Genomic DNA, 6,450 nt, shown 5'->3' on the forward strand with positions numbered 1-6,450 from the left:
ATTTGTTAATTCTCGTATAACTTCGTATATGTATGCTATACGAAGTTATTACGATGATAAAATTCAATACAAAACATTTGTATTTAAATTATATATTTAAATAATAACAGAATAATTTTTTTTTTAATAGATAAAATTGTCGTCTACTTATATTGAGGAAAACAGCGTCGTTTATCAGTCAAATATATACATATTCTTTTTTTTTTGATTGATAAACGACGCTGTTTTCCTCAGTATAAATAAATGACAATTTTATCTATTTCTTTGCTTTTAACAAGATGCTTTAATTCTCCTCAGAAATTTAGAAGCTTTGTTAAATTCGTATTGATTTGATAATATTTGAATTGAAGCTGTAGTTGAGCTTATATAATTATTTTTATATAATTTGCGGATTGCTAACATCCATTTACTTATTGCCTTTATTATTTTGACTTTAATGTAACGCTTGTTTTGGTCACACAAATTACATTCAAGTGATCGTATTTTAACACGATGTGTGCATATTCATTTTAATACAATAAGTACACATCTTAATATCTTTATATAATATATACATATATTTATTTTTTAATGTAATTATTTAGTTAAAAAGTTTTAGTATAGTCAAAACGTTCCATATATTGTATATTAGTTGTTTAATCTCTCTTAACAACTTAATAAATTTTAATTTTTGATCTATTAATTGTTCGTTTGTTTGAACTTTCTACCAATTTTATATTTGCAATTTTATGCTAAAAAATTAATATTATAATTAAAAATTATTTAAAGATAAGTAACTACACTTCAGCCCAGTTCCACAACTCACTTAACTCTTAATCGAGGTTCAACATATTTCTCATTTCTTTCCAATTCTAGAATTGGAAAGAGATAATAAATAAATTGAACCTCAATTTTTAATTGTTTAACTTAAGAGTTTACTTTAAATTGTAAAACTAGGCCTTAAAGATTGGCAAATTCTCAAAAACAATATTGATACGGTTACAGAACATTTTCAAATATATATATAGGTAATATAATAATTTTTAAAAACTAAGCATAAAATAATTTTGAAACTTTCATAGAAATTTAATTTATTGGAAGATTGATATCATTTTTTTTTATATTAAATTAATCAATACTAAATTGGATTTCTAAAGGAAATTATAAAACTTTTACTTAAATTTGTTCTTCTTATATTTCTTATCATTTTAACGACATAGAGAAATGTTTATTATTTTTATTTTAGAGAAATTATTTTTCTCAAAACATGTTGTCTTCTGTAACGGACATAATAACTTATAAAAAACTGTAGATACAATATCTTGGTTGCTTCTTTTATTAATCCCTTTTAATCTATACTAGCATGTTGGTATTCAGAGATCAAAATTAGGAAAACAATGTTCTCTTTGTAAGAAAGTAGAACGTCGCAAACCTAGACACATCGTGAAAATACATTCGTCGGGAAAGGGAACGTTTGTATTATTTTTGAGAATATGTTTACGAAACATATAAAGGTAGGTAATTGCGCAAACATCATCGACATGATTCTCTTTTAAAATGCGAATAAATATTACAATCTTAAGTGACTATATTTCACTATCAGATATTTTTATTGCGATAATTGTTCGTTTGATGCATTATGCTCGATTGAACATGATTTTACGAAATTACATAAATCTGAACTATAGAATGCAAGTCTCATACATCGGTGAATCGCGTTGGTTCCAATTCGCTTCCGTTTTTGAAAAACAGAACGAAAAAAAACTAGAATACTCAGAATCTACATATATGCACTCATGTTCGATAATCTCCATCATATATATATATATATCGATTTTCATATCATAAGTGATTAGCGAGTATTTCGGAATATCGCAAATTGATGTAAAAATAAAATATTAATAATATTTTAAATCCATTCTGTAACGCTTAACGACAATAACGATATTGTTGAGCGGGTTTTAAAGTATTCCCTAAAATTTTTAGAGTGATTCTCGTTCTAAAGAAAAATCTTATTTTTAAGAATTGAAAATTGAGTTACTTTTTTTCAAGACTGTTCCAATTTTTAGAATGAAATTTCATTTCAAAAAATTTAGAGAGTGAAAAAGCTGCGCTATGATCATATAACGATATCATTATTGTCGATAAGAATTAGGAACATAAAGAGATCTAAAACGACAATAAAAGGCCTTATAAATCTATAAAAATTGAGTTCTCATTTCTTTAGATCGCGCAATTACTACTTTTGTACAATGTTATCGTACAAAGTTACATCATACCTGAAAATAGATGACCAAAGATTCGCTAATTCCTTTCAAGACTTGTGTAATGATATTGATGAGAAAAATGTAACCCAGAGATTCAGAACTATATTCAGGACCAATCCTATATTCCTTCTTTTAATTATCATATTCTATATTCTATTTTATTATTAGTCAAACAACGGAGGAAGATCTTTTAATGAGTATCTGAAAGATCAATACTCAGTGCCCGTAAAAAAAAGCGACAATAGAATGGAAGGTAAGAGAGAATGATTTTTGTGTCGCGATATCACGCCATAATAAAAATATTACTTCATATGTATCTTGATTTTTTAAATCGAAAGATAACCGCCAATGAAATTATAGAGTACCTTAAGTTAATTGTATCCCCATTAAAGAAATTTGGTGAAAATTTAATTACAAAGGATGTTACTGAATTTTCCCAAAACTTGACCAAAAATACCGAGACACACCTATTACGGTTCGTAATAATGGTATATCAATGGACTTCCGATATAATGATCCTAAATGTTCTCGGCAAATCACATTACAAGAATATCTTAAAGCTTCGAGAGAGACGCCGCACCTTGAGAACTACACACTGCAAGATGAGAGAGATTTTTTTGTAGAGCAGTGCAATATTACATCAAAGAGAAATTTTTTTAAGAATCTCAATATTTTATAGCTTATATAATAAATTCTCCCGATATCATAAGCGAGATTAAAACGATTCAAGTTATAAGAAGAATTATAGGAATTATCTGAGAAAAAGAAATTATCGGATATGATCCACGTTCTTATTAACGTTATTAACCCGATCGTATTTGAATTAAAAAAATGAGAAACTAAAACTCTGAGGAAGCTGTAATACGTCTCAATAACGAACTATGCGAGTTTCAATTTCTTGCATATAGATGGGTCCTTTGTATACGTTATCCGAATATTTGCATCCGAATTCTGTCAATAAGAATTCCCAGCCTTCATTGGAAGATCAGTCTTCATTGCCAATGGAAAAGAAATGACAATGGACCGACAGGTAAGAGAAAAATTGTTTGCTATAGAAATGAGCGATATCACACAAAAATAAAATATTATTATACAAAAATATTGATCTCTTGATCGATATATAAAAATAATACCGCAGGTGTTTTGGAGTACGAAAATAAGTCGATGACTGAGGGCATCGATGTTTCTAAAAGTGTATGCAAATTCAAATAAATACGTCACATATTAGAAATGCAGCTATTCATTTTCGCATAGATAACACATGAGTGATTTTCTTATAGTTTTCTTATATACGGTTCAAATATCGCTGGAGGAAGATCTTTTAATGAGCTTCTTGGGTGATCAGTCTTTCTCATTGCCCATGGAAGAGAACGGCTATGAATTGGAAGGTGAGATAAATTTTCTTCGCCATAGAGAAGTACGATATCACGTTAATATGAAAATATTATTTCACAAATATCTCGATTTTTTTCAGATGATGAGGAAGTAACTATCAAGGACTTCATGGACAATGTTAAATTGGCTAAACGTCTAATAAATGAAAACTTAAAAGCATTCAAGGAAACTACAATGAACAGAGATAACGATTTCTTTGAAAAATTACAGAATCTTAGGAATCACACATATGTCAAAAGACCCATCCTTGAAAAAGTTAACAAACTCAAGTTCTTAAAATTCCTTCGATTAAATTACATAATGACAATATATCAGTGGATTTCTAATATAATAATTCACAATACCAAACGTCTTTCAGTGACTTCTTTCCAGGAATGTCAATCTATGTTTTCCGTGAAAAAGATTCAGGACCAAGTAAAAGGTAAGAGAAAATTTTTTATTTGTCGCGCAATATCAATATAATAAAATAAAAATTTCATAAATATCTCGTTCTTTTACAGAATTTGAGGAAATAAGTGAGGAAATCATTTATCTTACGCAATTGCTCCAGACAACTGCTTCCGAAATTTGAAGACACTTAAATAATACATACTGGCGATGAAAATAATATATTCTTTAAACAGTTTAAATATAATGATATTTCAAAGCATTCAAAATATTCCGTTCATTTATATATTGATATTAAGGATCATTTATATATTGATATTAAGGATCCATTACTGCGATCATTAGATTATACCCAAAGAAGTGAAAATCGTTTCTTTTTTTCCATTGATATAAATAAATTTATCAATTTATTGCATTAATCTATGAAATATATGTCGCTGTCTATTTAATTTTATAAAAAGCATGTAAGTTATCTAGTTTTATGTACATCTGGAAAATGTAATAAAAATTTATTCAGAAATATCATTTAATCTCAAAATCTGATTTAACTGAATTAGCCTTTTTACTTATTTATATTATCATTTACATGTAGATCATTATCACTTATTGTTATTGTTTATTTCGTACAAGATTCAAAAGAAAGATTTATCATGTAACTTGCAACGAAGAACAAGAGCTCCTTATCTAAACAGAACAATAAGTTATTATGATATCAAAATGATTCCAAAATGATAAAAATAATGAAAAGTCATTTTTCAATCATATTCGATTCATTTTAACATTATCGTCGATCATTTTGACATTATCGTGACTTGTTATTCTGCTTGGGTATTATATATATCTTTGAGACATGAAGACGAGTAAGAATATCCGAGGTGATTTGGAATTCAACCCTACTATAGGAAAAAGAATGAATCTTTTAAAATTAGGATCCGAATATCTGACAACGATCTCTTCTGTCTCTCGGTAGTGAAATTCGTTATCCCTGACAATCGTACGATAACTGTATACAATTTAATAGTTGAAAAAACTTATAAAAAAACTTTATTTACAATTTAATTTCGTAGCATAATCGAGTTATTATTCGCATATCATTAAAATTAAAATTATTCATTAAATTCTTCGTTTAAAGTATCCTTAGTAATATCGTGCTATTATTTCATACAAAGATAATATAATAAAAAATTTATTTAATATTGTAATTTTTTGGATTCAAAGATTTTTAGAAATATTGATTAACGAATGTTAAAATGAATGATTTTCAATCCTGAATGCATTTTTATTCATTTATAGGAATTGCATGGAGCATATCTCTATGCCTTTCAATCTAAAAATAATATTAGCTTTTTCTGTGCATTATTCATTGTATTATTCAAATCAAAATTTTGAATAAGAATGTAATTTCTCAATCCAATTGCATCCAATTGAATCTAGTTGAATACAATTAAATCCAAAAAAAATATATTCACTATTTAAAATACGCATTTTCGGATGAAAAATAAGAAAAAAATTTCAATCCATTTTAATTCATTCTCAATTGCTGGGAGATAAGTATATCTTTAATTTATTTTTTTGTTTTTATGTCTAACTATTTTATTGTATTTCGCTAATGAAATTGCAATAACTTTTTAAATATTATACTTTATTTACAATACAATTATCAATGCTGTTCAAAATATAATAAAAATGATAATATAGAACGTAATTAACAAATTTTTATACGAAAACGTCGAAAATACATAGGATAACAATGAAATATTGATAAACGCAGAAGAAATATTAATAACAATTAGATCGTATTTACTATTAGCGATAATTATTTACTATGAATTATGTATTTATTAATAATTTGCGAATATGAAATTTAATAATATCGCGACAAAAAGTCATTAATATATTTACAACAGCATTTTCATGGCGTTCAAGATATATAATTTCAATAAATTCATATCAAAATACCTCCGCCTCATAGCATGCTGATTATATGAATGTCCGATACAAAAAAAGAATAATTTACATAGTGGAAAGCGAAAACTTAATGTTCGATTCTTTTGATTCGACATAAATTTTACAAGATCCATTTGCAAAGAAAAGTCCTTATGGATTTAAATGTATAACCAATTACATAGAAGAATTTTACAACAGTTGCAAAGCTGCTTTCTCTGCTAAACGCAGCTAATGTCTAACTATATATCCTATCGCGTATAATAAACTCAATGGGATAACTTAATCGCGATCATACTAATAATAAATAAGCAATAATATAATTAAAACAAGCTATTTCAATCTTTAAAATACAAAAAAAATTAATTAATAACAGGATTAATAAGAGTTAGCGCGGATAATTAAGCGCAAGTTTTGTAGGTTTTTTTGAATCTACCAAACTTGCTCTCTCATTAATCCTGTTGTTTGTTGATTTTTT

The 6,450-nt window shown here is 26.8% G+C and overlaps 1 pseudogene; it reads left to right on the top strand.

Annotated features, from left to right (window-relative positions):
- The first annotated feature begins 1,472 nt into the window (after positions 1-1,472).
- Positions 1,473-4,212, top strand: LOC105622652 (annotated as a pseudogene).
- Positions 4,213-6,450: the final 2,238 nt, after the last annotated feature.

This window comes from Atta cephalotes (genome assembly GCF_000143395.1).
Source record: "Atta cephalotes unplaced genomic scaffold scaffold00002, whole genome shotgun sequence".
Lineage (NCBI taxonomy): Eukaryota > Metazoa > Arthropoda > Insecta > Hymenoptera > Formicidae > Atta > Atta cephalotes.